Here is a 21,345-nt window from a genome sequence, read left to right as displayed (position 1 = left end):
GCTTGACCTTTGGTACAAGGTTCTTAAATGTGGAATGGAGTGTTTGGTTTTCGCCAGACATAACAGAACCCATGTCGTCCAACAGTGGAGGGAGCGTGATGGTTTGGGGACACTTTGCTGCCTCACAACCTGGAAGACTTGTCTTAATAGCAAGAACTAGCGATGCACAATATATCGGCGAGCATATCGGAATCGAACGACATTAGCTAAAACCCTTTACACATACACACTGTCACGAACCGGCTCGAAGCCCGTAACAACAAGGGAGACAACGTGGAGACAAGGACTAACAGAAATATATTTATTAACTGAGGTAACCTATATACAATGAACTATGGTGTGTGTGTAGTCAGTAATCAGTAGTGTAAGTGAGTGGTTGCGTGTATAGATGTGATAACGAGGAATGTTGAAAGATGCCAAAACAAGCAAACAAACCAGCCATAAAAATGCCACAACCAAAATCCAACAGTGTGTCTGCATGGAGAGAGTCTCCTCAATGAATGTTGTTCTGGGATTGATAATGCACTTTTCACACCAAAGTACGTTCAGCTCGAGGAGACAGAACGCATCTCCTTCCTGAGCGGTATGACGGCTGCGTGGTCCCATGGTGTTTATACTTGCGTACTATTGTTTGTACAGATGAACGTGGTACCTTCAGGCGTTTGGAAATTGTTCACAAGGATAAACCAACTTGTGGAGGTCTACAATTGTTTTTCTGAGGTCTTGGCGGATTTCTTTTGATTTTCCCATGATGTCAAGCAAAGAGGCACAGAGTTTGAAGGTAGGCCTTGAAATACATCCACAGGTACACCTCGAATTGACTCAAATGATGGCAATTAGCCTATCAGAAGCTTCTAAAGCCATGACATCATTTTCTGGAATTTTCCAAGCTGTTTAAAGGCACAGTCAACTGAGTTTATGTAAACTTCTGACCCACTGGAATTGTGATACAGTGAATTATAAGTGAAATAATCTTTCTGTAAACATTTAATTGGAAAATGACTTGTGCCATGCACAAAGTATATGTCCTAACCGACTTGCCAAAACTATAGTTTGTTCACAAGAAATGTGTGGAGTGGTTGAAAAACGAGTTTTAATGACTCCAACCTAAGTGTATGTAAACTTCCGACGTCAACTGTAGGATACGTCACACTTCAGAATAATAACCATTCAGTCAACATATATAGGATCCACTACACCACTACAGAATAATAAGTAAACTGAGAAGCACACAGAGAAATATGTCACAGTCACACAATCAGTCAGACAGGCACTTCAGAAGTTATGAAAATCAATTGACTGAGTGGCATGCTGCTCTGGAGTGAAGTGGTTGGAGGTGTCGGTAGCTAGGTAGGTATGTGTGTGGCCTGCTCAGAATTCAGGGACAACTCTAGAACTCTCCTAAAGAACACATATAGGGACAACTCTAGAACTCTCCTAAAGAACACATACAGGGACAACTCTAGAACTCTCATAAGGAACACATATAGGGACAACTCTAGAACTCTCCTAAAGAACACATACAGGGACAACTCTAGAACTCTCCTAAAGAACACATACAGGGACAACTCTAGAACTCTCCTAAAGAACACATACAGGGACAACTCTAGAACTCTGCTAAGAACACATACAGGGACAACTCTAGAACTCTCCTAAAGAACACATACAGGGACAACTCTAGAACTCTGCTAAGAACACATACAGGGACAACTCTAGAACTCTCCTAAAGAACACATACAGGGACAACTCTAGAACTATCCTAAAGAACACATACAGGGACAACTTTCTAGAACTCTCCTAAAGAACACATACAGGGACAACTCTAGAACTCTGCTAAGAACACATACAGGGACAACTCTAGAACTCTGCTAAGAACACATACAGGGACAACTCTAGAACTCTGCTAAGAACACATACAGGGACAACTCTAGAACTCTGCTAAGAACACATACAGGGACAACTCTAGAACTCTGCTAAGAACACATACAGGGACAACTCTAGAACTATCCTAAAGAACACATACAGGGACAACTCTAGAACTCTGCTAAGAACACATACAGGGACAACTCTAGAACTATCCTAAAGAACACATACAGGGACAACTCTAGAACTATCCTAAAGAACACATACAGGGACAACTCTAGAACTCTGCTAAGAACACATACAGGGACAACTCTAGAACTATCCTAAAGAACACATACAGGGACAACTCTAGAACTATCCTAAAGAACACATACAGGGACAACTCTAGAACTCTGCTAAGAACACATACAGGGACAACTCTAGAACTATCCTAAAGAACACATACAGGGACAACTCTAGAACTTTCCTAAAGAACACATACAGGGACAACTCTAGAACTCTCCTAAAGAACACATACAGGGACAACTCTAGAACTCTGCTAAGAACACATACAGGGACAACTCTAGAACTCTCCTAAAGAACACATACAGGGACAACTCTAGAACTCTGCTAAGAACACATACAGGGACAACTCTAGAACTATCCTAAAGAACACATACAGGGACAACTCTAGAACTCTGCTAAGAACACATACAGGGACAACTCTAGAACTCTGCTAAGAACACATACAGGGACAACTCTAGAACTCTCCTAAAGAACACATACAGGGACAACTCTAGAACTCTGCTAAGAACACATACAGGGACAACTCTAGAACTCTCCTCAGAACACATACAGGGACAACTCTAGAACTATCCTAAAGAACACATACAGGGACAACTCTAGAACTCTGCTAAGAACACATACAGGGACAACTCTAGAACTCTGCTAAGAACACATACAGGGACAACTCTAGAACTCTGCTAAGAACACATACAGGGACAACTCTAGAACTCTCCTAAAGAACACATACAGGGACAACTCTAGAACTCTCCTAAAGAACACATACAGGGACAACTCTAGAACTCTCCTAAAGAACACATACAGGGACAACTCTAGAACTATCATAAAGAACACATACAGGGACAACTCTAGAACTCTGCTAAGAACACATACAGGGACAACTCTAGAACTCTCCTAAAGAACACATACAGGGACAACTCTAGAACTCTGCTAAGAACACATACAGGGACAACTCTAGAACTCTCCTCAGAACACATACAGGGACAACTCTAGAACTCTGCTAAAGTACACATACAGGGACAACTCTAGAACTCTGCTAAGAACACATACAGGGACAACTCTAGAATTCTCCTAAGAACACATACAGGGACAACTCTAGAACTCTGCGAAGAACACATACAGGGACAACTCTAGAACTCTGCTAAGAACACATACAGGGACAACTCTAGAACTCTCCTAAAGAACACATACAGGGACAACTCTAGAACTCTGCTAAGAACACATACAGGGACAACTCTAGAATTCTCCTAAGAACACATACAGGGACAACTCTAGAACTCTGCGAAGAACACATACAGGGACAACTCTAGAACTCTGCTAAGAACACATACAGGGACAACTCTAGAACTCTCCTAAAGAACACATACAGGGACAACTCTAGAACTCTGCTAAGAACACATACAGGGACAACTCTAGAACTCTCCTAAAGAACACATACAGGGACAACTCTAGAACTCTGCTAAGAACACATACAGGGACAACTCTAGAACTCTCCTAAAGAACACATACAGGGACAACTCTAGAACTCTGCTAAGAACACATACAGGGACAACTCTAGAACTATCCTAAAGAACACATACAGGAGCAACTCTAGAACTCTGCTAAGAACACATACAGGGACAACTCTAGAACTCTGCTAAGAACACATACAGGGACAACTCTAGAACTCTCCTAAAGAACACATACAGGGACAACTCTAGAACTCTGCTAAGAACACATACAGGGACAACTCTAGAACTCTCCTCAGAACACATACAGGGACAACTCTAGAACTATCCTAAAGAACACATACAGGGACAACTCTAGAACTCTGCTAAGAACACATACAGGGACAACTCTAGAACTCTGCTAAGAACACATACAGGGACAACTCTAGAACTCTGCTAAGAACACATACAGGGACAACTCTAGAACTCTCCTAAAGAACACATACAGGGACAACTCTAGAACTCTCCTAAAGAACACATACAGGGACAACTCTAGAACTATCATAAAGAACACATACAGGGACAACTCTAGAACTCTGCTAAGAACACATACAGGGACAACTCTAGAACTCTCCTAAAGAACACATACAGGGACAACTCTAGAACTCTGCTAAGAACACATACAGGGACAACTCTAGAACTCTCCTCAGAACACATACAGGGACAACTCTAGAACTCTGCTAAGAACACATACAGGGACAACTCTAGAACTATCCTAAAGAACACATACAGGGACAACTCTAGAACTCTGCTAAGAACACATACAGGGACAACTCTAGAACTCTCCTAAAGAACACATACAGGGACAACTCTAGAACTCTCCTAAAGAACACATACAGGGACAACTCTAGAACTCTGCTAAGAACACATACAGGGACAACTCTAGAACTCTGCTAAGAACACATACAGGGACAACTCTAGAACTCTCCTAAAGAACACATACAGGGACAACTCTAGAATTCTCCTAAGAACACATACAGGGACAACTCTAGAACTCTCCTAAAGAACACATACAGGGACAACTCTAGAACTCTGCTAAGAACACATACAGGGACAACTCTAGAACTCTGCTAAGAACACATACAGGGACAACTCTAGAACTCTGCTAAGAACACATACAGGGACAACTCTAGAACTCTCCTAAGAACACATACAGGGACAACTCTAGAACTCTCCTAAAGAACACATACAGGGACAACTCTAGAACTCTGCTAAGAACACATACAGGGACAACTCTAGAACTCTCCTAAAGAACACATACAGGGACAACTCTAGAACTCTGCTAAGAACACATACAGGGACAACTCTAGAACTATCCTAAAGAACACATACAGGGACAACTCTAGAACTCTGCTAAGAACACATACAGGGACAACTCTAGAACTCTGCTAAGAACACATACAGGGACAACTCTAGAACTCTGCTAAGAACACATACAGGGACAACTCTAGAACTATCCTAAAGAACACATACAGGGACAACTCTAGAACTCTCCTAAAGAACACATACAGGGACAACTCTAGAACTATCCTAAAGAACACATACAGGGACAACTCTAGAACTCTCCTAAAGAACACATACAGGGACAACTCTAGAACTCTGCTAAGAACACATACAGGGACAACTCTAGAACTATCCTAAAGAACACATACAGGGACAACTCTAGAACTATCCTAAAGAACACATACAGGGACAACTCTAGAACTCTGCTAAGAACACATACAGGGACAACTCTAGAACTCTGCTAAGAACACATACAGGGACAACTCTAGAACTCTCCTAAAGAACACATACAGGGACAACTCTAGAACTCTCCTAAAGAACACATACAGGGACAACTCTAGAACTCTGCTAAGAACACATACAGGGACAACTCTAGAACTATCCTAAAGAACACATACAGGGACAACTCTAGAACTATCCTAAAGAACACATACAGGGACAACTCTAGAACTCTGCTAAGAACACATACAGGGACAACTCTAGAACTCTGCTAAGAACACATACAGGGACAACTCTAGAACTCTCCTAAAGAACACATACAGGGACAACTCTAGAACTCTCCTAAGAACACATACAGGGACAACTCTAGAACTCTGCTAAGAACACATACAGGGACAACTCTAGAACTCTCCTAAGAACACATACAGGGACAACTCTAGAACTATCCTAAAGAACACATACAGGGACAACTCTAGAACTCTCCTAAGAACACATACAGGGACAACTCTAGAACTATCCTAAAGAACACATACAGGGACAACTCTAGAACTCTGCTAAGAACACATACAGGGACAACTCTAGAACTCAAGTGAGAGTGGTTGTTCCACAGGGGAAAGCATAACCACACACTGCTTTTAAAGTAGCACACCATTAAAACACTGGATCCTTAATAATCATGTTTGACATTTTCTAACCAGTTGCCATAACAACATAGAGAGACAGCGCTTTGAGGGTGGGGGGGGGTATGTTGTGATGAACGAGTGGTGTGTGTGTGTGTGTGTGTCTGTGTGTCTGTGTGTGTGTGTGTGTGTGTGGGTGTGTGTGTGTGTGTGTGTGTGTGTGTGTGTGTGTGTGTGTGTGTGTGTGTGTGTGTGTGTGTGACGACCCTCCCACTCTGTCTGCCGTATTCTTTCTCTTTGCTCTTGTTTTCCTTATTAGGACGTCGGGGCGGAACCGGGAGGGTCGTCAGCGAAATGGGACACCCCTGGGCTCAGGTGTGTCCCGGGATAAATACACCTCTTCCCCATTCATTGAGGAGACTCTCTCCATGCAGACACTGATATGTTTTGGTTGTGGCATTTTTATGGCTGGTTTGTTTGCTTGTTTTGGCACCTTTCAACATTCCTCGTTATCACATATATACACGCAACCACTCACTTACACTACTGATTACTGACTACACACACCCACCATAGTTCATTGTATATAGGTTACCTCAGTTAATAAATATATTTCTGTTAGTCCTTATCTCCACGTTGTCTCCCTTGTTGTTACGGGCTTCGAGCCGGTTCGTGACAGTGTGTATGTGTAAGGGCTCTTCAAAACACTGAATCACCCATTTCAGTCATATTACAACACACCAAACCGCCTCTCACTGCCAGACAGTCCAAAATGGCACCCTATTCCCTATATAGTGCACTACTTTAGACTAGGTCCCATAGCGAATAGGGTGCCTTTGGTAGACTATGGCTTTGTCTCAAGTCTGCCAAGGGGGCATGTGCCAGCGTAGCATGCCTATAATCATGTGGGTTAGTGGGCTTAGGTCTACAGAGACACACCCAGTGCTTATGGGGCTCCACTAGCCTCCACGGGCCATGACTGTGCATTCATCTACATGGAATATCAAAAAACACCAGTTAGAGAGTTAGAAGGGGACGCATTGGAAGTCTTAGTCTACTGTAATAAGAGCCTAGAAACATTGGCTTCAGCCCTATGGGCCCTGGTCAAAAGTAGTGCCCTAAATTGTGGTCCCAATTGGGACGTGTCCCTCTACACTGTAGAAGAATATATTCAGCCATGTCACAATGACCCCGATTGGCTTCTTCTGCTCCATATGGGGAGTCAGTACGGAGGGAGGAATTCTCTGTTAGGACGTGGGGGAATTGCATCATGGGGCATTTATTTTCACGGAGCGAGATCTGTCACGGGGGTTAGCAGGGCCTCTCTCTCGTTTTCACGTATGGAGACATCGGTATGGTGCTGGAGATAACGAATATGAGGTTGAAAATTAGCAGGACTACCCTTTAACTCTGGATCCCTAATGGCACCCTATAATATACAGTGCCTTCGGAAAGTATTCAGACCCCTTGACTTTTTACACATTTTGTTTTATCGTTACAGCATCATTAATATACACACAATACCCCAAAATGACAAAGTGGAAGCAGGCTTTTTGAAATTGACATAAGTATTCAGACCCTTTGAAATTAGACTCGAAATTGAGCTCAGGTGCATCCTGTTTCCATTGATCATCCTTGACATGTTTCTACAAATTGATTGGAGTCCACCTGTGGTAAATTCAATTGAATGGACATGATTTGGAAAGGCACACACCTGTCTATATAATGTCCAGTGCAGTTGACAGGAATTGTCCGTAGAGCTCCGAGACAGGATTGTGTCGAGGCACAGATCTGGGGAAGGCTACCAAAAACATTTCTGCAGCATTGAAGGTCCCCAAGAACACAGTGGCCTCCATCATTCTTAAATGGAAGAAGTTTGGAACCACCAAGACTCTTCCTAGAGCTGGCCACCCAGCCAAACTGAGTAATCTGGGGAGAAGGGCCTTGGTTAGGGAGGTGACCAAGAACTCGATGGTAAGTCTGAAAGAACTCTAGAGTTCCTCTGTGGAGATGGGAGAACCTTCCAGAAGGACAACCATCTCTGCAGCACTCCACTAATCAGGCCTTTATGGTAGAGTGGCCAGATGGAAGCCACTCCTCAGTAAAAGGCACATGACGGCCCACTTGGAGTTTGCCAAAAGGCACCTAATTGACTCTCAGACCATGAGAAACAAGATTGTCTGGTCTGATGAAAGCAAGATTGACTTACTTTTCAGTAGCAGGAACTGGGAGACTAGTCAGGATTGAGGGAAAGATGAATGGAGCAAAGTACAAAGAGATCCTTGATGAAAACTGCTCCAGAGCGCTCAGGACTTTAGACTGGGGCGAAGGTTCACCTTCCAATAGGACAATGACCCTGAGCACACAGCCAAGACAACGTAGGAGTGACTTCGGGAAAAGTCTCTGAGTGTCCTTGAGTGGCCCAACCAGAGCCCGGACTTCAACCCGATCAAACATCTCTGGAGAGACCTGAAAATAGCTTGCAGCGATACTCCCCATCCAACCTGACAGAGATTGAGAGGATCTGTAGAAAAGAATGGGAGAAACTCTCCAAATACAGGTGTGCCAAGCTTGTAGCATCATACCCAAGAAGACTCGAGGCTGTAATCGCTGCCAAAGGTGCTTCAACAAAGTACTGAGTAAAGGGTCTGAATACTTACGTAAATGTGATATTTCAGTTATGATTTTTTTAAATGAGCAAATAATTATAAAACCCTGTTTTTGCTTTGTCATTATGGGGTATTGTATGTAGATTGATCAGGGGGAAAAAACATTTAATACATTTCAGAATAAGTCTGTAACGTAACAAAATGTGGGAAAAAAGTCAAGGGGTCTGAATACTTTCAGAAGGCACTGTATAGTGCGCAACTTTTGACCAGGGCCTACACAGTTCCATTTGAGATACAGCATTGACCAGGGCCTACACAGTTCCATTTGAGATACAGCATTGACCAGGGCCTACACAGTTCCATTTGAGATACAGCATTGACCAGGGCCTACACAGTTCCATTTGAGATACAGCATTGACCAGGGCCTACACAGTTCCATTTGAGATACAGCATTGACCAGGGCCTACACAGTTCCATTTGAGATACAGCATTGACCAGGGCCTACACAGTTCCATTTGAGATACAGCATTGACCAGGGCCCATAGGATGCCATTTGAAATGCAGCATTGACCAGGGCCCATAGGATGCCATTTGAAATGCAGCATTGACCAGGGCCCATAGGATGCCATTTGAAATGCAGCATTGACCAGGGCTCATTTGGCGAAAAATCTGACCATAATTCAAACCTCCTGATTCTTGCTTACAAGCGAAAACTAAAGCAGGAAGTACCAGCTACTCGCTCAATACAGAAGTGATCAGATGACGCGGATGCTACAGGACTGTGTGAATGGAAGGAGTGAGGGGGGAGATGACGAGAGAGACCTGGGAGAAAGAAACCATTTGATAAATGGCATTGTTGTTTTCCCTACCGGTCTCTCTGATCCTATCTTCTCACAAAGCATTAACGCTAAAGAGAGTGAGAGAGAGAGAATAAAAGGGGGACAGCAACATTTATTTACTCTCATTACGAAGCACCTCTCCACAACAATCCAGTCACCCATTCATCTGAAGCACAGAGCAGAGAGAGGCAATGTCTTCATAACAATCAGATTAGAGGTAAGAGGTTAAATATCTAAATCGAACGTTAGATAATAAATTGACTTCCGTCCTTTCTGTCAGTGTCTGATAAAATAGAACATATTTGGGTTACGGTATGTAACCGTGGTTCTCTGAAGGAGACGTCTCACTATAGGACACGCCCTCTTTTTTGCGGGGTTATTGGTTGAAGCCTTATTCAAATTCACGCCTAACAGGCCAAATCAGAGCATTGTAGGTGAACGCCCCACAAGTCTACATAACACCCTGCACCGCTCTGGTTTCCTCATTCTACGAACTACCTCTTTACACGAGTCATGCAAGAGGATCAATCTGGTGAGATTTCTCCCTCATCTCCTTCAGAGAACTCGGTTCGACATCGCACTGTGGGGACACTTACAGAACGCCCTGATTGCCAATAGCCCGTTTTCTGAGAAGCCTGCTGTGGTACATAGTAATACAACTCCTCCATTCTACTCACTATACCTACACATGGATTTAGTAGTAGTTCTCTACACTCGCATTAACATCTGCTACCAATGTGTATGTGACAAATAAACATTTGATTTGATGTGGTAGTGGTGGAGTAGGGGCCTGAGGGCACACAGTGTGTTGTGAAATCTGCCAATGTATTGTAATGTTTTTAAAATGGTATAAACTGCCTTCATTTTGCTGGACCCCAGGAAGAGTAGCTGCTGCTATGGAAGCCGCCAATGGGGATCCATAATAAACCCCAGGAAGAGTAGCTGATGCTTTGGCAGCAGCCAATGGGGATCCATAATAAATAAATAATCTCCAGCACCAAGGACTGTGTGCACCAGGGAGGGCACAGCAACATCCAGGCGTTACGAAGCCCAACTAGCCGTCGAACAAGTTCACCATACGCCCTTCGTGGACTGCCCCCATCCCTGTAGTGATGCAACACGTCACTACTCTGCGCGTGAAGACTCTCCCAGTCGGGAAGTCTCGCGTCAAGAGAGATGGGTCTCTCCAGCATTGGAAGTGCCAATAGACAGAGAGAAGTGGCTCCCGAGTGGCGCAGCGGTCTAAGGCACTGCATCTCAGTGCAAGAGGCATCACTACAATCCCTGGTTTCGGTTCCAGGCTGCATCGCAACTGGCCGTAGGGCGGCGCACAATTGGTCCAGTGTCGTCCGGGATTGGCCGGTATAGGACGTCATTGTAAATAAGAATTTGTTCTTAAACTGACGTGCCTAGTTAAATAAAGGTTACATTTGAAAAAACAACAATAATAATAATAATTAAGAAGTGTGCACCTGTGCCAGTAGAGAGACGGGTCCAAGCGGAGTGAGGTCACCTAACACTGGAAGTCTCTCATGAGGAGGAGACCAAGCAGAACTACCACAATCATGGAGACCATGTGCCCAAGAAGCCACGGACACATCCAGTACGTGACTGATGTTGCTTTAGGCCTGATTTATCCTGAAGCCTAGAGTGGGCAGGTGATTTATCCTGAAGCCTAGAGCGGGCAGGTGATTTATCCTGAAGCCTAGAGCGGGCAGGTGATTTATCCTGAAGCCTAGAGCGGGCAGGTGATTTATCCTGAAGCCTAGAGCGGGCAGGTGATTTATCCTGAAGCCTAGAGCGGGCAGGTGATTTATCCTGAAGCCTAGAGCGGGCAGGTGGTTTATCCTGAAGCCTAGAGCGGGCAGGTGGTTTATCCTGAAGCCTAGAGCGGGCAGGTGGTTTATCCTGAAGCCTAGAGCGGGCAGGTGATTTATCCTGAAGCCTAGAGCGGGCAGGTGGTTTATCCTGAAGCCTAGAGCGGGCAGGTGATTTATCCTGAAGCCTAGAGCGGGCAGGTGATTTATCCTGAAGCCTAGAGCGGGCAGGTGATTTATCCTGAAGCCTAGAGCGGGCAGGTGGTTTATCCTGAAGCCTAGAGCGGGCAGGTGGTTTATCCTGAAGCCTCGAGCGGGCAGGTGGTTTATCCTGAAGCCTAGAGCGGGCAGGTGATTTATCCTGAAGCCTAGAGTGGGCAGGTGATTTATCCTGAAGCCTAGAGCGGGCAGGTGATGTATCCTGAAGCCTAGAGTGGGCAGGTGATTTATCCTGAAGCCTAGAGCGGGCAGGTGATTTATCCTGAAGCCTAGAGCGGGCAGGTGATTTATCCTGAAGCCTAGAGCGGGCAGGTGGTTTATCCTGAAGCCTAGAGTGGGCAGGTGGTTTATCCTGAAGCCTAGAGTGGGCAGGTGGTTTATCCTGAAGCCTAGAGCGGGCAGGTGGTTTATCCTGAAGCCTAGAGCGGGCAGGTGATTTATCCTGAAGCCTAGAGCGGGCAGGTGATTTATCCTGAAGCCTAGAGCGGGCAGGTGGTTTATCCTGAAGCCTAGAGCGGGCAGGTGATTTATCCTGAAGCCTAGAGCGGGCAGGTGGTTTATCCTGAAGCCTAGAGCGGGCAGGTGATTTATCCTGAAGCCTAGAGCGGGCAGGTGATTTATCCTGAAGCCTAGAGCGGGCAGGTGATTTATCCTGAAGCCTAGAGCGGGCAGGTGATTTATCCTGAAGCCTAGAGCGGGCAGGTGGTTTATCCTGAAGCCTAGAGCGGGCAGGTGATTTATCCTGAAGCCTAGAGCGGGCAGGTGGTTTTATCCTGAAGCCTAGAGCGAGCAGGTGGTTTATCCTGAAGCCTAGAGCGGGCAGGTGGTTTATCCTGAAGCCTAGAGCGGGCAGGTGGTTTATCCTGAAGCCTAGAACGGGCAGGTGGTTTATCCTGAAGCCTAGAGCGGGCAGGTGATTTATCCTGAAGCCTCGAGCGGGCAGGTGATTTATCCTGAAGCCTCGAGCGGGCAGGTGATTTATCCTGAAGCCTAGAGCGGGCAGGTGATTTATCCTGAAGCCTCGAGCGGGCAGGTGATTTATCCTGAAGCCTCGAGCGGGCAGGTGGTTTATCCTGAAGCCTCGAGCGGGCAGGTGATTTATCCTGAAGCCTCGAGCGGGCAGGTGATTTATCCTGAAGCCTCGAGCGGGCAGGTGGTTTATCCTGAAGCCTAGAGCGGGCAGGTGGTTTATCCTGAAGCCTAGAGCGGGCAGGTGGTTTATCCTGAAGCCTAGAGCGGGCAGGTGGTTTATCCTGAAGCCTAGAGCGAGCAGGTGGTTTATCCTGAAGCCTAGAGCGGGCAGGTGGTTTATCCTGAAGCCTAGAGCGGGCAGGTGATTTATCCTGAAGCCTAGAGCGGGCAGGTGATTTATCCTGAAGCCTAGAGTGGGCAGGTGATTTATCCTGAAGCCTAGAGCGGGCAGGTGATTTATCCTGAAGCCTAGAGCGGGCAGGTGGTTTATCCTGAAGCCTAGAGCGGGCAGGTGATTTATCCTGAAGCCTAGAGTGGGCAGGTGCGACAACAGCTGGCCTGTGTGCTCCGCCGCCTGAGATCGAGTGTCCACGCAGATCAACCAGCCGTAGCGTGAGATACCAAGTGCCGACTCGGTGTGTAAACCAACTAACTTGAGGTACAATGAACTGCTCAGTTATCCTTCTTCACAGGGGAATGTAAAAGGAATGGTGCCTCAAATGGTGGGATAACACACTGAAGAATGAACAGCTCGTGCTAGTCACACAAACCAAATGGGTGTTTATGCCATTAACCCACTAACATAAACTCACCCCATTCCGTACAAATGCTAGAGCTACTGCATCTTTACTGTACAGTTACCATGCTAGCTAGCTAACGTAAACTCACCCCATTCCGTACAAATGTGCGCAACCGCGACATTCAAACGAGGCTACAAAGAAAACTAATGGGACTGTAGCAACTGTGTAGACTTCAAAATCGGGGGTGTGAACTAGGTTTCTATTCAAGCGTTGATCGACATGGTAATGGCTCTATAGTATTGGAGAAAAGTTGAAAAAAACAGACCCTCCGTTACATCGTGACGTGTCATGTCGTAACGTACAGCACGCATAAAGCAACTATTTCTGTCTTACAATCTCTCTCCATCAGGTGTAGCACTTCTCTCATCCTTTAAAATCAAGAAATGGACAGTGACGGGGGTAAAGGGGGATACCTAGTCATTTTTTGCGTCATCATTGCATGCGATCATCATTCTCAAAGCCGCTGTTTACTTCTAAGTCACTTTAGCACCGCCCTAAAAACCCGATTCAAATTCGACACAAACCTTCAAATAGGTATGTAATCACACATTATATAAACTCTTTATAGTGTTTTATTTACATTTTAGAGGCGATAAGGTGATATATTGGACAGATCGAGTGAAAAAAAGCACTTTTTCCACACAACATCTCTCCTTCTCACTATCACGCATTAGTTTCGCTTCCCCACCCGCCATTTTTAAAAAGACCCGACGGGGCTCATTGCCTGCTTGAATTATGCAGAAACGGGCAGCGTTTAGGTCATGTTATTGATTCTGTTGGAAAGGGGAGAAATTGTGCTTTACAATGGTATTGACATTACAGTTGATCTGGAAGTATTACGTTTTTGGGGCGCTAAAATATGGGCAATTGTACGGACCAAGGCGATGTACGAGTTTACGTAACTAGCCAAGACACTCAAAAGTTCAGCTAGCTAACCCCGAACGATGGGAGCCGACGGAGAGCTAGAGACCCCGGGTAGAAGTAGCTCAAATGTGTGTGGAATCTGATATTAGCGGGATGCTAAAGCAGTGGAGCTAGCTAGCTAACAATGGCAAATGTGTGTAGGGCAGGCAAGAGGTGTACTGTAGCTACCTGACAACAAATAGCGTGGCTAACAAGCTAACTTCACTCTGTGAAGTGAAGCTGAAGTCAGCAGAATTCCTGAAAATAGACAATAAGCCACTCAATGCTCCGTGCCGCGGTGGTAACCCACACCGAAAGGAACAGTGAAGTTGAGGGCTAGTTTCACTGAAGAAAGCTGCTTAACGAGCTAGTAACCAAATAGACTCGTGAAGAATGAGGAAAGCAGAGCAGGGTGATATATAGACACACGGGGGAGGGGTGATTACATCCATAAAGCTCTGATTTGCCTGTTAGCCTTATTCAATCATGCCTTCAACCAATGACCCGCAAAAGAGGGCGTGTCCTATAGTGAGATGTCGAACCGACTCGACTGAAAGAGAACACGTCCACGACAGAAGTGTGTGAGACAGAGCAGTTAACGGCCAGTAATTTTGTACAAGGTTAAGACTGCCAGTAAACACACAAGTAAAAAATAGGACACTGTGCATCCCAGGATTCTTCAAGGGAATATGTGTGTGTGTGTGTGTGTGTGTGTGTGTGTGTGTGTGTGTGTAAGCGTGTCACGTTGTATGTCTGCGCGTGTGTGCGTGTCTCAGTGTGTGTATGTCACCTCGGTTCTAGACCAGACTCCAGTCAGCTCTTCAGGGCATCATGGCTGCTGGGAGGGCAACCCTTCATCCACCTCTTCTACCTAGTGACCAGACAGGAAGACACACTGTTAGTCGGGGTTACACACACACACACACACACACACACACACACACACACGTTTCTTGACTTGTGTTAACTCTGGTAAATCAGGTTAATTGAGAAACTCTAAAGATTTGATAAAAGGGAAGGAACAGCTGACTAGACACAGCTTTCGACACCACTGATAATTTGGTGACTGTCAGAAAGCCATTATCTAATCAAACTGTAGACTACTTGAACCACTCAAACAGCCTCAGCTGAATGAATCATCCATCTCATCTCCCCCCGGCAAGAAACACGCAGTCACGGTTTCACATCATGGTAGTTTTGACTTGAAATACAGGTTCATTAGGTTGATAGAGAACACTGAGGGACAGTTAAATGCTCTTAAACCCTCAGCAGAACACTGACAGTTAAATGCTCTTAAACCCTCAGCAGAACACAGACAGTTAAATGCTCTTAAACCATCAGTAGAACACTAAGGGACAGTTAAATGCTCTTAAACCCTCAGCAGAACACTGACAGTTAAATGCTCTTAAACCCTCAGCAGAACACAGACAGTTAAATGCTCTTAAACCCTCAGTAGAACACTGACAGTTAAATGCTCTTAAACACTCAGTAGAACACAAAGGGACAGTTAAATGCTCTTAAACCCTCAGCAGAACACTGACAGTTAAATGCTCTTAAACCCTCAGCAGAACACTGACAGTTAAATGCTCTTAAACCCTCAGCAGAACACTGACAGTTAAATGCTCTTAAACCCTCAGCAGAACACTGAGGGACAGTTAAATGCTCTTAAACCTTCAGCAGAACACTGACAGTTAAATGCTCTTAAACCCTCAGCAGAACACTGACAGTTAAATGCTCTTAAACCCTCAGCAGAACACTGACAGTTAAATGCTCTTAACCCTTCAGCAGAACACTGACAGTTAAATGCTCTTAAACCCTCAGCAGAACACTGAGGGACAGTTAAATGCTCTTAAACCCTCAGCAGAACACTGACAGTTAAATGCTCTTAAACCATCAGTAGAACACTAAGGGACAGTTAAATGCTCTTAAACCCTCAGCAGAACACTGACAGTTAAATGCTCTTAAACCCTCAGCAGAACACTGACAGTTAAGTGCTCTTAAACACTCAGTAGAACACAAAGGGACAGTTAAATGCTCTTAAACCTTCAGCAGAACACTGACAGTTAAATGCTCTTAAACCCTCAGCAGAACACTGACACTTAAATGCTCTTAAACCCTCAGCAGAACACTGACAGTTAAATGCTCTTAAACCTTCAGCAGAACACTGACAGTTAAATGCTCTTAAACCTTCAGCAGAACACTGACAGTTAAATGCTCTTAAACCCTCAGCAGAACACTGAGGGACAGTTAAATGCTCTAAAACCCTCAGCAGAACACTGACACTTAAATGCTCTTAAACCCTCAGCAGAACACTGAGGGACAGTTAAATGCTCTTAAACCTTCAGCAGAACACTGACAGTTAAATGCTCTTAAACCCTCAGCAGAACACTGACAGTTAAATGCTCTTAAACCCTCAGCAGAACACTGACAGTTAAATGCTCTTAAACCCTCAGCAGAACACTGACAGTTAAATGCTCTTAAACCTTCAGCAGAACACTGACAGTTAAATGCTCTTAAACCCTCAGCAGAACACTGACACTTAAATGCTCTTAAACCCTCAGCAGAACACTGAGGGACAGTTAAATGCTCTTAAACCTTCAGCAGAACACTGAGGGACAGTTAAATGCTCTTAAACCATCAGTAGAACACTAAGGGACAGTTAAATGCTCTTAAACCCTCAGCAGAACACTGAGGGACAGTTAAATGCTCTTAAACCCTCAGCAGAACACTGACAGTTAAATGCTCTTAAACCCTCAGCAGAACACTGACAGTTAAATGCTCTTAAACCCTCAGCAGAACACTGAGGGACAGTTAAATGCTCTTAAACCCTCAGCAGAACACTGAGGGACAGTTAAATGCTCTTAAACCCTCAGCAGAACACTGACAGTTAAATGCTCTTAAACCCTCAGCAGAACACTGACAGTTAAATGCTCTTAAACCCTCAGCAGAACACTGACAGTTAAATGCTCTTAAACCCTCAGCAGAACACTGACAGTTAAATGCTCTTAAACCTTCAGCAGAACACTGACAGTTAAATGCTCTTAAATCCTCAGCAGAACACTGACAGTTAAATGCTCTTAAACCCTCAGCAGAACACGACGGGACAGTTAAATGCTCTTAAACCTTCAGCAGAACACTGACAGTTAAATGCTCTTAAACCTTCAGCAGAACACTGAGGGACAGTTAAATGCTCTTAAACCCTCAGCAGAACACTGACAGTTAAATGCTCTTAAACCCTCAGCAGAACACTGACAGTTAAATGCTCTTAAACCCTCAGCAGAACACTGACAGTTAAATGCTCTTAAACCCTCAGCAGAACACTGACAGTTAAATGCTCTTAAACCCTCAGCAGAACACTGACAGTTAAATGCTCTTAAACCCTCAGCAGAACACTGACAGTTAAATGCTCTTAAACCTCCAGCAGAACACTGACAGTTAAATGCTCTTAAATCCTCAGCAGAACACTGACAGTTAAATGCTCTTAAACCCTCAGCAGAACACTGACAGTTAAATGCTCTTAAACCCTCAGCAGAACACTGACTGTTAAATGCTCTTAAACCCTCAGCAGAACACTGACAGTTAAATGCTCTTAAACCCTCAGCAGAACACTGACAGTTAAATGCTCTTAAACCCTCAGCAGAACACTGACAGTTAAATGCTCTTAAACCCTCAGCAGAACACTGACTGTTAAATGCTCTTAAACCCTCAGCAGAACACTGACTGTTAAATGCTCTTAAACCCTCAGCAGAACACTGACAGTTAAATGCTCTTAAACCCTCAGCAGAACACTGACTGTTAAATGCTCTTAAACCCTCAGCAGAACACTGACAGTTAAATGCTCTTAAACCCTCAGCAGAACACTGACAGTTAAATGCTCTTAAACCCTCAGCAGAACACTGACAGTTAAATGCTCTTAAACCCTCAGCAGAACACTGACAGTTAAATGCTCTTAAACCCTCAGCAGAACACTGACAGTTAAATGCTCTTAAACCCTCAGCAGAACACTGACTGTTAAATGCTCTTAAACTCTTAAATATAATGAATCAGTTTATCACATAAACTGATTCAATCTATTTCCAAAGTTGACTGCAATGACATCTGATTTGACTACAACAGTCGAAGTCCAAGTCAGTGTAAGATCTAAGGTTTAGGCTCAGTCAGTCCTGTGTGTGTGTGTGTGTGTGTGTGTGTGTGTGTGTGTGTGTGTGTGTGTGTGTGTGTGTGTGTGTGTGTGTGTGTGTGTGTGTGTGTGTGTGTGTGTGTGTGTGTGTGTGTGTGTGTGTGTGTGTGTGTGTGTGTGTGTGTGTGTGTGTGTGTGTGTGTGTGTGTGTGTGTGTGTGTGTGTGTCAGTCCTGGCAGCCGTGTGTGTGGTTGAGATTACATCAGGTGTTAAACACACTTCTGTATCCCGGTGTAAGAATATGTCAAGATAAATAAACAACGCAGAGGACTAAAGGTCAAGAGGACTAAAGGTCAAGAGGACTAAAGGTCAAGAGGGGCTTAACAATCAATGGAAATAGTTGTTTTTCGGTAATGGGGAACTAATGATTAATGGGTCAGAGACACGGGAGGAATTTCAGTCCGGGACTCATAGCTACATCTGGCAAGTTCTCATTGGTCCGAATTGTCTATACATTGAGCCTGAAACGGGATAATTGGTATTTGGCCATTGGCCCAATTTTATTGCAAGGTATTCTAATTGGTCAACCACAGGCTAGGGTTGGGTAATAAATGACATCCTGTTGTCTTGGTTCTGTGGAGAAGACATTGAGAACAGGGAAGAATGACCATCTACTTCCCAGCTTAACAACAATTTTAATAAAAAAAATAAAATAACATTAAACCTTTATTTAACTCGGCAAGTCAGTTAAGAACAAATTCTTACTTACAATGACAGCCTAATCCGGCAAACCCTAACCTGGACAGCGCTGGGCCAATTGTGCGCCGCCCGATGGGACTCCCAATCACGGCCGGTTGTGATACAGCCTGGAATAGAACCAGGGATTGTAGTGACGCCTCAAGCACTGAGATGCAATGCCTTAAACCGCTGCACCACTAGGGAGCCATATGAACTATGATTTGTTCTCTTTGAATAAACCTATTTTTCTCCCCGATTTGCTTTGTGGTCTGTGTTAACTTCTAACACCAGCCAAGTGGATGAGAAGCTGGAGGGGAGTCCCAGAGGACTACTAGGCTCTCTTATACCCACTACAGTATGTAGTGAAGTAGAAGCTCACTATACGGCAGTGTGGGGTCCACTATACGGCAGTGTGGGGTCCACTATACGGCAGTGTGGGGTCCATTATACGGCAGTGTGGGGTCCACTATATGGCAGTGAAGTGTGGGGTCCATTATACGGCAGTGTGGGGTCCACTATACGGCAGTGTGGGGTCCATTATACGGCAGTGTGGGGTCCACTATACGGCAGTGTGGGGTCCACTATATAACAGTGAAGTGTGGGGTCCACTATACGGCAGTGTGGGGTCCATTATACGGCAGTGTGGGGTCCACTATATGGCAGTGAAACATTTGACAAATGGGACTGAAACATTGCATGCGGAATTCTGTTAGAGCATCACCATGGTACAGAGAAACTCCAAACAACGCCTACAGGGCAGGAATTAGATCACTTCCCTATTCGGATTAATATCCACAAAAAGATTCACCAAATGTTATAATAATTTAGAAACAAGTGACAATTACAAAGCCATCAAGTGTCAAGAGAGGAGTCCCCTCAGTCAGCTGGTTCTGGCCATAGAGTCCCCTCAGTCAGCTGGTTCTGACCATAGAGTCCCCTCAGTCAGCTGGTTCTGACCATAGAGTCCCCTCAGCCAGCTGGTTCTGGCCATAGAGTCCCCTCAGTCAGCTGGTTCTGACCATAGAGTCCCCTCAGTCAGCTGGTTCTGACCATAGAGTCCCCTCAGCCAGCTGGTTCTGGCCATAGAGTCCCCTCAGCCAGCTGGTTCTGGCCATAGAGTCCCCTCAGCCAGCTGGTTCTGGCCATAGAGTCCCCTCAGTCAGCTGCTTCTGACCATAGAGTCCCCTCAGTCAGCTGCTTCTGACCATAGAGTCCCCTCAGTCAGCTGCTTCTGACCATAGAGTCCCCTCAGTCAGCTGGTTCATACCATAGAGTCCCCTCAGTCAGCTGGTTCTGGCCATAGAGTCCCCTCAGCCAGCTGGTTCTGGCCATAGAGTCCCCTCAGCCAGCTGGTTCTGGCCATAGAGTCCCCTCAGCCAGCTGGTTCTGGCCATAGAGTCCCCTCAGTCAGCTGGTTCTGAGGCTCAGTTCACTAAGCCCTACCAACCCAACAAAGCCTCAGGACAGCACTCAAATCTGGCCCAAACAAATCAATTGCTATTTGTCTCTAAACAGACAGTAGCACGGTGGCAGACTATCTGACCGCTGTGACTGATAGAAAACTGAGGAAAACACAGACTATGTACAGACTCATTGAACACAGCCTGGCACAGACCAATCTGGTTGCCCACAGAGGACAGGATGTGCCTACTCTGCCGTCAGAGGTCGAGACAGAGATGCATTTTCTCCTACACTGACAGAACTATACAGACTTACAGGCAATTTTCTTTCCCAAAATTGAAAACAAATATCACCATCTTGAAACCAAAACAGAAAAAGGAGAACATCTACTGGGAGAACAACCCTTTGTACCATATTAGATGCAGAATATGTAACTTCCTGCCACACCCGGAGAGACAGCCAGTAGAACAACCAATCAGAACATTACTACCTGTAGAACAACCAATCAGAACATTAACATTACTACCTGTAGAACAACCAATCAGAACATTAACATTACTACCTGTAGAACAACCAATCAGAACATTACTACCTGTAGAACAACCAATCAGAACATTACTACCTGTAGAACAACCAATCAGAACATTACTACCTGTAGACCAACCAATCAGAACATTACTACCTGTAGACCAACCAATCAGAACATTACTACCTGTAGAACAACCAATCAGAACATTACTACCTGTAGACCAACCAATCAGAACATTACTACATGTAGACCAACCAATCAGATCATTACTACCTGTAGAACAACCAATCAGAACATTACTACCTGTAGACCAACCAATCAGAACATTACTACCTGTAGACCAACCAATCAGAACATTACTACCTGTAGAACAACCAATCAGAACATTAACATTACTACCTGTAGAACAACCAATCAGAACATT

General features: G+C 44.9%; 1 protein-coding gene across 1 annotated transcript in view; it reads right to left on the bottom strand.

Moving 5' to 3' along the window:
* Positions 1 to 21,345, bottom strand: part of LOC120050913 (nuclear receptor coactivator 2-like) — a 178,398-nt gene that overhangs the window by 122,169 nt on the left and 34,884 nt on the right. The window contains exon 2 of the mRNA XM_038997439.1: positions 14,924 to 15,004. The gene's annotated coding sequence lies outside the window, so the exon portion shown is untranslated. The remainder of the gene's footprint in view (positions 1 to 14,923; positions 15,005 to 21,345) is intronic.

This window comes from Salvelinus namaycush, chromosome 7 (assembly GCF_016432855.1).
Source record: "Salvelinus namaycush isolate Seneca chromosome 7, SaNama_1.0, whole genome shotgun sequence".
Classification (NCBI taxonomy): Eukaryota; Metazoa; Chordata; class Actinopteri; order Salmoniformes; family Salmonidae; genus Salvelinus; species Salvelinus namaycush.
The sequence above is the reverse complement of the archived record's forward strand: the minus strand, read 5'-3'. Positions and strand labels throughout refer to the sequence as shown.